The sequence below is a fragment of the Arachis stenosperma genome, chromosome 5 (genome assembly GCF_014773155.1).
Source record: "Arachis stenosperma cultivar V10309 chromosome 5, arast.V10309.gnm1.PFL2, whole genome shotgun sequence".
Taxonomy (NCBI): domain Eukaryota; kingdom Viridiplantae; phylum Streptophyta; class Magnoliopsida; order Fabales; family Fabaceae; genus Arachis; species Arachis stenosperma.
In genome coordinates, this window is record NC_080381.1 from 117296674 (window position 1) to 117310906 (window position 14233).

General features: G+C 35.9%; 1 pseudogene; it reads left to right on the forward strand.

Annotated features, from left to right (window-relative positions):
• Positions 1 to 3785: 3785 nt before the first annotated feature.
• LOC130981198 (uncharacterized) lies at positions 3786 to 7553 on the forward strand (annotated as a pseudogene).
• The last annotated feature ends 6680 nt before the right edge of the window (positions 7554 to 14233 follow it).

Below are 14233 nucleotides of genomic sequence, written 5' to 3' on the forward strand. Positions count from 1 at the left end.
ACCTACTGTGGGTTGGGACAAAAATCAACAATAACCCAAGGTTAATCACTATCTAAACAACCAAAACCACAAAATTCACTCAATAATTAAATCTAAAATGCGAAAAATGTATTGGGAAAAAAACTGGAGCATGAATTTTGATATTCCTACCACTTTGTTTGGATAGAATCGAAGGATTCGGTGAAAGTTTCACATGGCCATAAACGGCACACAAATCGAAACTCCATAGCTCAAGTTATGAGTCGAAGAAGGTGATGATGAATAGTGTTTAAGTTTTCTTCTCCCTTCTCAATTCTCAGCTACTCTTCCCTTTCTTTGTGAAGAATGTTGCTGAAATAGTAACTTAATGAGTTTATATATGTTGGGCCTTGGACCCAACTTGAGTTCGATCCAACCGTTTAGCGTTTTTGGTTCGTTTTGTTAAACTATGGGCCAATAGATAAGATATAAGTTTCTGAGAAATCAAAGGCAATTCTAGAACTTCACATCGATACAGGATATTCAAGTTTAATGAAATATATAAATTAAACCATAAACAGGATAATCTAACTTAAGGTATTTCTACTCTAATAGTCACCACTATCCCAGAGCCTTCGCCAACCTATCCTCCATGCGATCCTATCACCACCGCCTACCAAACCTCCTCAATCCTAGCAGAAAACATAGATATTGCAAACAAGTAAAGTACAAGCAGTATACATATACAGCAAGAAAAATAAAGAGCAAGTAGGCATGTGATTTATTTAGGCATAACTGAAGTTAAGCAAAGCAAACAACCATATAGAAGATGCATATGATGAATGATTGTCCTATTGGCGATGATATCACTTGTCAGTTCAACTGCCAACCCAACACATCCTTTAGGATGTAGCCTTTCTGCCACGTCGTGGTATATAGTGCCCGGCTCATTCTGTGCACCCAAGGATACAGTGCCCTACTCACTATCGTTCCTAGGATATAGTGCCCGACCCATTTTTATGCGCATCCCAGGGATATAGTGCCATACTCACTCTTAATCCAGGGATATAGTGTCCGGCTCACTCTTGTGTTAGAGAAGGTTATGTGAGTGGGTTACCACCTTAGCTCTCACATCTGAACGTAGGCGGAAGACTGCCACAACTCCTACGCCGGTACTGCTACCTCGACAAGTGGGATTCACCACTGTCCTTGCCTAAGGCATATAGCGACTTACCAATAATAACATATCATGACTCATCATTCAGTGATTCATTGCTCGCACTCAGCAGATTTATCAACCTCAATCTTCCACAATTTCTTGTCAATTTTCATTATCTTAACTCATCATAATCATTCTTAGTTCTCAAGTTCTCTCTAAGTTCATAAACCATATAAATATCCTGAGATATATTGTCCGGCTCACTTTCAATCACGAGATATAATGCCAACTCACTCTTAACCAGTTCTCAATTCTTCATCAATGAAATACACCACAAATCAACTCCCACTAATTTCATTAACAAAACCTCCAAAACCTAAGGCAACGGCTCTAAACTAATAATAAATAACCTTTTTAATTCGCACAAAACTCTCTCACTTATTTCAAAGCCTAATCATTAACTAAGGAATCTTGAACAATGACTAAAGAGGTTTTGAAGGTTAGAAAATTGGTAAAACATTTAAAATATCAATCTCAACCAAAACAAAGGTTTACGAAAGTTTACAAGCTTGCCAGAAAGTCAAACAATTAAAAACAGAAGCTTGTGTGAAAAATAGGACATCGTGCATACGCATAGATTGTAAAATTCGCAGGGCATGCGTACGCACGAGTGTCAACACCTGCCCTGTTGCATGCGTATGGTGCCTGCGCACCCAAATCAGAAATTCAGATTTTCTACAATTTAGTCAAATTCAGTTTTTTGTACTTAACTTCCGACGTCCATAACTTTCTCTACAAAATTCCGATTTCCTAAGTCTTTAAACCGTTTTAAAGATCTTAAAATTATCTTCAATTTGAAACAAAGTCTACTTAAATCTAAAATCTGAGAAACAAGTTATGGTCCAGCGAAATTGGTTAAAAATCTATTTTATCAAAATTGTGCCAAATCCTCTATTATTTCAAAACTCAAACCAACTTACTCACAACCCAAACAATACCAAAACAACTAAAAATCCTTACCAACATTCCTCAACTATTTTCTCAATCATTCAACCATATAAACCATTCAATTCTCACTTCATTCAATTCATTCAACAACTCTAAATTCAACCTTAATCACATCAAAATTTTTCAATTTCCATTAATCCACATCAACCTCAATATTACCATTCAAAATTTTTATAGATCATTAATTTTACATGTATTCCATCTTTCATTCAATTAAACATAATTATCATCAACATTCAGGGATGGATGTATTCATTGGGGAGTGGGGGCAACTGCCCCAGTGAAATTCCAAAAATATCTTAATAGTTCTTAGTGAAATGTCTAAATTGCCCCCAGTATATAATTAATTTTGACCCCAGGACCCAGACCCCACTTCAAACTAAATCCCTAACCCTTCTTTTTCTTCAATATTCTTCATCTGCTCCAGCCCTCCCTCCAGGCTCCAGCCACCAGTTGCCGTGTGCCCGTGTCGCATGCCACCAGGCACCAGCCCACTAATCCGCGTTTCAGATGGTGTCACCGTTCTCTCCTCGCTGACGTCTTCGCCCTCGTGTCTCCAGAGTCCAAAGTCACTGGCTCACTGCTGTCGTGCCGCGTCTCCGCATGACCGCATCCCCTTCTGGCTTCTGCCTTGTGCCTTCTTCTTCTTCTTCTTCTTCGAATCTGTGAATCTGAGTTCCTCTTCTCTCTTCGGTTTCACTCTTCAGACTTCAGCAGAGAACGCTGACCTTTCGTCTTCGTCCTACTGCCGCTGAACGCCGCACACCCACAATGCTACTGCCTATTGGGTTCTGCACTTTTGCTTCTTAGTTCCTAGAGTTTAGCTGTTCAGTCGTTCAGATTCAGTCTTGAATTATTCTATTTCTTGGTACATTCATGAATCATGATTTAGCAATCTGCAATTCTGTTTACTCACTTATTTGCTAATTGGATTAATTTGTTTGATAATTGATTTAGTTGGTTTGTTAATTGTGAATTTGTGATTGAATTTGTTCTGATGTAATTGCAACTTTGCAAGTTTAGTTTGATTAATTTGTTTGTTAATTCACTTATTCACTTCTTGGATTAATTTGTTTGTTAATTTGTGAATTGGGATTGAATTTTATTTATTTACACTATACTCCTTTTGTACTCCTTTTTTTCTTCTTCGATGTATAAAGATTGTGTCTTTTGGTCTTTCCTACTTGCTTAAGATGGGAAAAAATGAAGACTAATATCTGATATGTAAAGACTCATTATATGGTATTGTTTATATGAGCTTTGAAATAAGTTTATATATATTATATGGTATTGTTTAAATTTCATTACAGCCTTACAGAGCCTTTGAAATAAGTTTATATGCTCAATTTCTGTTTCTGGAGTCTGGACTACTATTCTACTAATGTTGAACAATGACTCAATGAGTAATATTACCTCATTGACTTAGATGGCATTTATAGGCAGGCTTATAGCAATTTTGTCTCATCATCAGGTGTGCATCAGCATCGCAAGTGCTTAGAATGGATTGGGATATTAGTTGTTGTTATTTTTGTTGGAACTTGAAAATTTATTTAAATGACATATGTATATCAATTTTGTATTTATAATTTTTAATTTGTGTAGAATTGTGAATTTTTTTATTAATTAATTAACTTAGATTTATAATTTTATCTTATTAGTAATGGAGAAATATTTCAAAAGAACCTCGTCATTGGAGATTGGATCTCAAAATAATTCATCGACCTCTTCTAATAAAAGGAGGTTTTTAGAATTCGAAGTAGAGAGTCTTATAGCAGATCCAGGACAACGACCAAAGATTTAAAGTTATCACCCGAATGACAGAGATAAAGTTAGATGTGCATATTTGCAAAAAGGTCCTTGTCAACCAAGGACTCATGATTTTCCACAAATTGCTTATGGTTCTTCTTTTCGAAGATTTAATCCTAATTGGTTTGATGACTATGGCAACTGGTTAGAGTATAGTATCAAAAGATGCTGTTTTTTGTCTTTGTTGTTATCTTATGAAACCCGAGACTGAAGGTGGTGATGCTTTTGTAACTAATGGCTTTTCAAATTGGAAAAAAAAGGAGAGACTACAAATTCATGTTGGAATTCATGATAGCGCTCATAATCAGGCTTGGAGAAAATGTGAAGCACTTATGAGACCAAAACAACACATCACTGCTGCTATTGAAAAACAATCTGAGCAAGCTAAAAAGAATTATCAAATTCACTTGACAGCAATAATTGATTGTATTAGATTTCTTTTGCGACAAGGATTGGCCTTTCGTGGTAATGATGAGACGGATGATTCTGTTAACCAAGAAAATTTTTTGGAACTTCTAAACTTTCTTGCGCAACATAATGAAGAGATTGATCGTGCTTTCAAAAATGCTTGTGGAAATCTTAAACTAATAGCACCCTCAATCCAAAAAGACATTGTAAGAGCTGCTGCAAGGAAACGACAAAAGTCATTGTTGATGATCTTGGTGATGAATTATTTGCTGTATTGGTTGATGAAGCCCGCGACATTTCCATTAAGGAGCAAATGTTAGTTTGCTTAAGGTATGTGAACAAAGAAGGACAAGTTAGGGAGCATTTTCTTGGTCTTGTTCATGTTTCTAATACTAATGCTTTATCTCTAAAATTAGCATTGGAGTCATTATTAGAAACATATCATTTAAGTTTATCAAGAGTACGTGGACAAGGATATGATGGTGCAAGTAACATGCAAGGAGAATTTAATGGTTTGAAAACTTTGATATTGAAAGAAAATTCTTATGCTTTCTATGTACATTGCTTTGCCCACCAACTTCAATTAGCTCTTGTAACAGTTGCAAAAAAACAAGTTGAAGTTGCTTTGCTTTTTAATTTGTTAACCAATTTGTGCAATGTTGTTGGAGCTTCGTGTAAACGAAGAGATATGCTTCGTGATAGTCAGATGACTAAGACAATTGAAGCATTAAAAAGTGGAGAAATTTCTAGTGGGCGTGGTTTGAATCAAGAAACAGCTTTAAAAAGAGCTGGAGACACTAGATGGGGTTCACACTATGGAACTATACTTAGATTAATTTCTTTATTTCCTTCTGTGGTTAATGTTCTTGAATATGTTGAGGAAGATGGAAATAATTCAGAACAAAGAGCTGAAGCATGTCATTTATTGAATGTCATTCAATCCTTTGAATTCATTTTCAACTTGCACTTGATGAAAAATATCTTGGGAGTTACTAATGAGTTATCTCAAGCGTTATAAAGGAATGATCAAGATATTGTAAATGCTATGGCATTAGTCAAAGTGTCTAAGCAACGATTGCAAAATATAAGAGATGATGGTTGGTCTCTTTTACTTGATGAAGTCTTACTGTTTTGTGACAAATATGATATTATTGTTCCAATCATGGATGATATATTTGTGTCACAAGGAAGATCAAGACGCAAAGCTCAAAAGATATCAAATTTGCATCATTTTCAAGTTGAGATATTCTATCAAGTAGTTGATAGACAACTTCAAGAACTCAATAATCGTTTTACAGAGGTGAATACTGAATTGCTTCTTTGCATAGCTTGTTTGAATCCAAGACACTCATTTTTTGCATTTGATAAGGAGAAGTTGATCCAGTTAACTCAATTTTATCCATTAGAATTTTTTTCCACTCAAATTTTGGCACTTGACAGTCAACTTGAGAACTTCATACTAGATGTGCGTTCTGATGATCATTTCTCGGACTTAAATGGAATTGGTGCTCTTTCTCAGAAGTTGGTTGAGACTCGAAAGAATATTGTTTATCCATTAGTGTTTCTTATTTTAAAGTTGGCTTTAGTTTTGCCTGTAGCAACTGCATCAGTTGAAAGAACTTTTTCTGCTATGAACATCATAAAGAGTCGACTTCGTAACCGTATGGGAGATGAATTTTTAAATGATTGTTTAGTGACATACATAGAAAGAGAGACATTTGATTGTATTGACAATGAAAAGATTATTCAATCTTTTCAAAATATGAAACCTAGAAGAATGAAATTCTAAATTATTTGTTATTATTTTGAATTATTATTTTATTATCTTGCCCCCACTGAAAAAATTTTCTGGATCCGTCACTGTCAACATTAATAATTCTTCAAACTCCCCATCAATACCAACAATCATGGTTGTCAAACTCGCGAGTTAACTCGTAAACTCGTACGAGTTTACGAGTTTAGGTAGTGGAATCGAGTTAACTCGGATACAAACTCGTTTCTGGATAGACTCGGGTAGATTCGGCTAGACTCGGGTAGAATCGGTCAAACTCGCAAGTTTGAGGGCGAGTCAGCGAGTTTGATTTAGGTGCCCATTTTCATCAAAACGGCATCATTTTGGGCCCAAAAAAAGGAAAAAGGGAAAGGGCTTCGTTCATGTATGGAAACCCTAATCCCAAACGGCCAAACCACGCTAACACATAGAATAGAGAAACACTCTCTTCTCCAAGACTCCAAGCCCTCACTCTCTTCTCCAAGCCCATCGTGCCGCCATCCACCGTTGTTTGCGCCGCCACGCTGGAGGCTGGACGGATCCCGCGCCATCTTCTTCCTCGTGGTGCAGCGCTGCCACCATCGTTCATGTCCACTCCTCAGTCCTCACTTCGTCGGTGAAGTTGAAGGCTGACGGTGACGCTGAAGGTTCCTCGGAGCTTCACGACACTTATGTTCTTCCCCTCGTTCCTCGCCTTTGGTCTGCGTTCCTCGTCCTCTGTTCTGCACTTCTGTGGTTTTCCTTGAGCTGAAAGTTGTCTGAGCTGCCTCTCTTCTTCTTTGGTTCTGCTTGAGCTTCCTTCTCCAAAGTAACTTTTTTTCCAAATTTAAATATCAATAATTTCGGTTCTGCCTGAGCTTCCATCGGTTTTGCCATTTTGGTTCTGACTTCTGATATTAATAGTTTAATTTTTTTAGTTTAAATTCTGGTCATCTGATGTGATGAATGATGAAATTAGTTATTGAAATTTGATGGAAAAAAAATTAAACATGCTTTAATAAGTTAATAATGTATCAAAAATTAAACTGATGCTTTAATAGTTTAATTAGTGTTAGATACTTAGACTGTTAGTTACTTTATTAGTTATTTTTTGTTGAAGAATTTGAATATCTGAAACTGAAATACCAAAACTCTGAAATGTTAGGATTAGTTTAGTTTGTTTTTAATAGCTGCTTCTTGTAATTTGTAGTTGTTACTTGTTAGTGTGGCTGTGTTCGTTATGAAATTATCAACTTTGATAGCAGACTAGTGGATAACTTGGCAATTGAATCCTGAAATCTGAATTTGTTATTTATCATTTATTCATTTTATCAACTTTGATAACTTTGCAACTGAATCTGAATGTTGATTTAGGGACAAAAATACAAAATGTCTAATGAAGATGGTGAAGGTGATGATGTTGATGCCATGGAAGATGAAGATGTTGGAGGATTTCAGTTTTAGTCTTTTATTTTATTAGAACATTTAATTGTTGCTTTGTTATTTCTTTTATTTTTTGGTTGTGTATATGAAGTTTTGATTGTGTGATTGTGTGTTTTATGTTGAACTAGATGCATATTTGTGATTTGTGAAGGATTTGAATGTGTGATCTAGAATACTTGATATAATTGTAGTATTATGTTAATTTATTATGTTTTTTATGTTAAAATTGTTAAGTTTGAATGCCTATATTGAGTAAATATATATATTATATATATTATAAAAAATTTATAACAAGTAAACTCGTACGAGTCTACGAGTCGAGTTTACGAGTCGAGTCTAGGTCAGCTCCACGAGTTTACCTAGACTCGCGAGTTTGACAACCTTGCCAACAATCGTCGTCAACTCCATATCACCACAACAAACTCAACAATTATCAATCCACACATCAATTAAACCACATTTTTACCATTTCAAACCATCACAATCATTGTTTCTCCATTTATCATTATCAAAACTCATAATCCTTATCATCTATCAACAATATCAATAATCATCATTAATTCAATCCTATCTTATGGTCCACTAGTCTAAGTTACCCACAACATTACATATTATTTAAAGGAAACCGAAACCATACCTTGACCGATTTTCACACAAGCTCAAAATACCAAAATAATTCCAAACAAGCTTCCAAAGCTCAGTCATCACTTTAACTGGCATCCAAATACTCCAAATCCACCAAGTTTATTCCAATAAACAAGAATGTTAAGCTACTACATATAATTTACCAAAAATTAATCCTAAGATTCACAAATATGACAAACCACAAGGGTATAGAGCGTTCTTACCTTACTTTCTGTGGATTAGGATAAAACTCAACAATAACCCAAGGTTAATCACCACCTAAACAACCAAAACCACAAAACTAACTCAATAATTAAACCCAAAATGCGAAAATGTATAGGGAAAAAAACTGGATCATGGATTTTGATATTCTTACTACCTTGTTTAGATAGAATTGAAGAGCTCAACAAGAGCTTCGCGTGACTGCAAATGGAACGCAAATCAGAGCTCCATAGCTTAAGTTATTAGCAGAAAAAAGTGATGATAAATAGTGTTTAGGTTTTCTTCTCCCTTCTCAATTCTCAGCTGCTCTTCCCTTTTTTTGCGAAGAATGTGACTAAAATGGCCACTTAACAAGCTTATATATGTTCGACCTTGGCTCCAACTTGGGCCCGGTCCAACCGTTTAGCATTTTTGGTTCGTTTGGTCCAATTTTAGGGCCAAAACCTTTAAGATCAGTGTCCAATTTTTAATTCTAAATTATTTTTATCTTTCCTAATTAATAAATTGAATTTTCTAAATTATTCACTCATAATTAAATTTGTTTTCTCACTCACAGTGCCGGTCTAATTTAAGTCAGTACGCGCTTTACACGATAAATCATATTTTTACGCTAAATTCTATTTTCTTCATTAGATTTTCTATTTTAATATTTCTTATCATTTTCAACCTATTCCAAATAATTAAATTATATTTTTATTTTATTTTAATTAAATAGTTAATTAATTTTCAGTTCTTACACCTTTCAATATGGCACAAAGCTTGACATGCATGATCGAGCAACTACCTAAATTATAGGAGAACCCAGTAATGAACCACTCTAAATGATCCCTGAATACGCCTCCACAAGCTGCACTTTAAGATTGAGAAAAAAGGATCCATTCACATTAATTTTAATGGACTGCTCTGGCGGGGCTCTCCAACGGATCCAGCACTCTTGTGCTAAATTACCCCAACTCTGAGGAGTTCTGATCTTGTACATATTCCAAATTTTCGTGCTTCTAACCTTGATGAGACTTGCCGCAATAGTGGGGCTCATGTCACTTCCTTCAAACACGCACTTGTTCTGGTAAAACTACAATGAGGAGATTGCAACACAAAATAGACAAGCCTAACTCCTAGCGTAGGAAAGATTATCGATAAGTCAATTCCTCTTGGCCATATGGAAGAATTTTGGGAGTGCATTCCTTGGTAGCAACTCATTCCAAAAAATATGAGTATAGTGGCAATCTCTCAGCACATGCAGAGTAGTTTCATCCTCATTGTGGCATCTTGGGCATGCAACAACAGTGGTCATATGCCTCCTCCTTCATTCATCACTGGTCAGCAAAGCATTTTTGGCTGCCAACTACAAAAAAAAATAATTTTTTTATGGACCTTGTCACTTTAATGTAATATTAAATACTCGTTCCGAATTGTAGTTGTCTCCCACAATGGTTTGATAAGCCGATTTGAGGATGACGGAGCCATCAATAGAGGCAGTCCAGGCTACATGATCCGATGTCTTCTATGGGGATGGTGGAAAAATAGCTAAAATCTTGATAACTACCTCATCCGATAGCCATTCCATGAGCTTCCTAGCATCCCACGCACCTAGAACAAAAAGAAAGTCATTCAGTAATGTGTTACATTTAGTAGCAGATATTACCTAATTTACGTACTGGTGAAGTTTACCTATCGTTGGCACCCAATTACTTTTCTAAAAACTGATGTGCGAACCATCCCAACACACCAAATAAAGTTTCGATTAACATCCTCCCATGCGAAATAGATCCCATTCCAAAAATTTGGGTTGCTTCTCGTCTTTGAAATATTGGTTATTATATTATTTCCACAATTGTACTTTGCTCTAAGGACTCTAGCCCAGAGGGAGTCCTTTTGTTCCATAAGTCCCCATCCGACTTTCATAAAAAAAGCACGGTTTAAGTTCTTGGCATGCTGAATATCCAAGCCTCATGTTCTCTTTGGTTTACTAATATCCTTCCAATTTATAAGATTAATTTTTTTTTATTGTTCAAATTTTCTTCAAAGGAAGTTCCTGCAATGATGTCAATCATATTACAAGTAGCAATAAGAATAAAAGCAGTATACATAATATAACTAGGAATAGATGTTAGGACATATTTCACCAGAATTGCTCTCCCTACCAGAGATAAGGAAGAAGCCTTGCACTTATTGAGTCTTGAACTCATTTGTTGATAACTTCCTTAAAGATGTCCTTTGAAGTTCTATAATGAAGCAAAGAAACACCTAAATACTTCCCAAGTCTTCAGTTCTAAAAAACTGTAGAGTGTTACTAATATCATCCCTAACTGTGCCATCCACATTCTTCAAAAAGTAAATGCGAATTTTCTTATTGCTCACTTTTTGGCCCGAGCTTTTGTAGAACTCCTTAAGGACTTTCTAGATAACCTCATCTTACTCTAGAGAAGCCTCTACAAAGAGCATTAAATCATCTACAAAATAGAGATAAGATAATTCTGGTCCCTAACTGCTAATACAAATAGGTTTTTAAAACTTGTGCCCAACTGATGCTGTAATAAGCTGTAATAGACTCTTCATTCACAAAAAAAGATGTATGGAGATATGGAATCTCCTTGGCTAATTTCTCTGGAAGGAACAAATTTGTCCAAGGCCTCCCAATTCCATAGAATCCTCATTCTTGTTGTGAAAATAAAACTACAAACAAGCCTAATAAGTTGATCGGAGAATCCAATATCCACAAAAACATCTTTAATGAAGCTCTACTTTAGCTTGTCATAAGATTTTTCTAAATCAGTCTCGATAGCCATCCATCCTTTGGTTCCTTTCTTGTTTCTCATAGAGTGGATGACCTATTGTGTAATGATGATGTTATCTGGGCTATGTTTCCCCGAAACAAAGCTACTTTGCGTATGACTGACAATTTTTTCCATAACACTTCTAAATCTTCTTGCCAGGATCTTAGTAACAATCTTATAAGACACATTACACAAGCTAATCGGTTGCATTTGTTTGAGATTGAAAACTGGCTCCACTTTAGGAATAAGCATTATTAGTGTTTTGTTGACCTCTTCAATGGCTTGCGGATTAGCAAAACTATTTCAATAAGTCTACACACATTTGTCCCTACAAGGCCTAGTTACTCTGAAAAAATAACTTGAATGTCATCTTTCTCTGGAGCTTTTAGACTATCCATACTGAAGACGGAATCTTTAATTTTCTGAGAAGAGATTGGTCTGCCAATAAAATCCAAATCAGAATCATTAAGAGAGGGAAAGGCATTATTACGAATAAAGGAAGAATCATAAATATCATCAAGGTAAAGAGTATAGTAGAAAGAGGTGGCCATAGATTCTAAGGTTGTGGTATCTGAGATCCAGTTCACTTCCTCATCTTGAAGCGAAATAATTTTGTTTCTTCGTCTTCTAGCCAGCGTCTTCCAATGAAAATATTTGGTATTTCTATCCCTATACTTCAACCAATTACATCTTTATTTTTGATACCAGAGTAACTCTTCTTGGCCCGTTATCTCTTCATACTCCTTCCAAAGATTAACCCTTAGTCTCTCAAAGAACAAATTGTTGTTGTAGTTTGGGCAATTAGCAATCCTCTAAAGTCTCCTTAGAATTCTCTCCTTTTTTCGGATAATATTACCAAAGACAAAAAAATTCCATAGGACTATCTGTAACTCCGTAATACAATTAGACCGGAAATTCTGCATCTTCCAATTATTAGCCATCAGATTATCAAATTTCAGATGATAAAGCCAAGCAGCTAGAAACCGAAACAACCTTGGCCTCCTCTTTGGTTAACTGTCTGAGTAAAATTGAAGGCAGAGGGGAGAATGGTCTAACTTGAGCATTTATAAGTGTCTGACTTTGGCTTCTAAAAAAGAAATTTACAGTCTAGATTGTATAAGCCCTTGTTAAGCCTCTCAACTAGATTTTCTCTCTTATATGTAAAAGGTCACCCTAAGTACCCCAAATCAATGAGACCGCAGTCATTGGTGCAAGAAGTAAAATCAGAATAAATGCCCTAATTCTGGCCAACAGCACCCTCATGCGTTCACAATCATGAAGGATAGCATTAAAATCTCCTAAAAGACACCAAGGTTCGTCAATACTTGAACTAAAGATTCTGATGCCATTCCACAATTCCTTATCGTTGCTTTTCTGGGGGCTGCCATAAATGGTAGTTAAGACCCATAGAATCGAATCTTTTCCAACAACTCTCATATGAACAAATTGAGAATTGTTTTGAAGGATAGTAACATTCTAAAGCTCAGCATCCCACAAGAACCATATACCCCCAAGAGAAGCCTCTGACTTCCTCAACAAAGTGATTATCGAAAGGCAGCCGATCAAGGATCTTTTTCTCCTTCTCCCCACTAATGTGCATTTCAAGAAGGATAAGAAAACTTATATCATACTCCTTTTTTGTGTCACGGATGAGGGTGGGAAAGGCTTTACCACCAACACCCCGGCCATTCCAAATTACAATATTTATCATTAAACCCAGAAAAGAAAGAGATCATCAGAAATAAAAAGACTAAGGGGCTGATTAAGACCCTTCTCCTGTACAAGGCATAAACTTGCCAACCTGGTCTGTACTGTCCATTAGAACTAGGGCTTCATTCATATTTATATTTGGCGGCTTCTCCTTCCAGACCTCCTTTCCCAACTTTTCCATCTCATCTTTCATCATGGGTTGACTTTGCGATAGAGGAGTTTGAAGAAAAAAATTATTTTTCACCACATGTTGCTCAAAGATTTGACTATACAACTTAGAAGCATCAAAGCTCTCTCTTTGTTCTTTTTACATCCTTCTAATGTTATTTAACATCATTTGCTGGATCATAGTTTTCTTTGAATACTTGGTATCGACAACGATGATAGATGTCTCTGCAGGGTTTTAATCAAAGCAACTAGAATATAACTTTTGTTCTTGGGCATATGATTTTTTCTGATTGGGAGGCCCATTAGCTTGGTTTGGGTACTTCTTGTGATTTTGGCTATTCTTCCCAACGCATGGCTAAACACCTTTTTTCGTATTCGATTGGGTTGCTCCTTCTTTGTTTGGCTTTGTTGGGCTACTTCTATCATAGGCCCATTTAACAATTCTTCCTTCCTTACGTGATCTTCATGGATATTCCCATGCAATTTTTCTGCTTCTTAATTTTCTGAATCTTCATCACTCAGAACGTTATAACGAGATCCTTTCCCATCTTTATTATTTCCCCTATTAACATCTCTCTAATAACTCTTAAGTGTCTTTCCCTTTTAGCGTGCATTTTACTATTGTAGAATTTTTTTTCTTATTTGTCTTCAAACCATTATCCAGGGGCCAAAATCGGGAGGATCTTGATTCTTTCCTTGGTTAGGGGTTCTATTTGAAAATTTTAGATTTTGCTCATCATTACCATTGAGACTCTGATTTGCTTTCAACCTATTCTCTCCCCCGGTCGATGTTCTGCCCATGTTGGACCTCCATCTCCTTTGGAGCCTCACTGCATTGCTCAGTACTATATCTATACTTACCGCAAAAGAAGCAAATCAAATGCAAACCTTCATACTCAATATTAAGAGTGCTCCCAAGCACTGAAATTCTTAGAACCAATTTCTGAGACAAGTCGATCTCTACACATAATCTAGCAAACTTCTCTCGAAAATGTATGGACATTGTTTTATCAATTTTGAGCATCGTCCCTATGGTCAATCCCATTCTCCATATGAAGCGGTGATTATAAAGCTCTATAGGCAGATTAGGTATACGAATCTATGCTGCTATCTTTTTAACCGCATTTTCAAAAGTAATAAAGAAAGACTTCAATCTTTGCACAATAAGATAATGTCCAGCAATCATACAAGGTTCTCCCA